The following is a 238-nucleotide window of genomic DNA, read 5'->3' on the forward strand; positions in this document are numbered from 1 at the left end:
ATATTCTGGTGGCTGTAGACTATGTATCTAAATGGGTAGAGGCAATTGCAACACCCACTAATGATACTAAGATAGTGCTGAAGTTCCTCCAGAAACATATCTTTAGCAGATTTGGTGTCCCTAGAGTACTAATCAGTGATGGGGGCACTCATTTCTACAATAAATAGCTTTACTCTGCTTTGGTTCGTTATGGAGTTAGCCACAGGGTAGCCACTCCATACCATCCACAGACTAATGG

Source organism: Arachis duranensis, chromosome 1, assembly GCF_000817695.3.
Source record: "Arachis duranensis cultivar V14167 chromosome 1, aradu.V14167.gnm2.J7QH, whole genome shotgun sequence".
In the NCBI taxonomy this organism is placed as follows: domain Eukaryota; kingdom Viridiplantae; phylum Streptophyta; class Magnoliopsida; order Fabales; family Fabaceae; genus Arachis; species Arachis duranensis.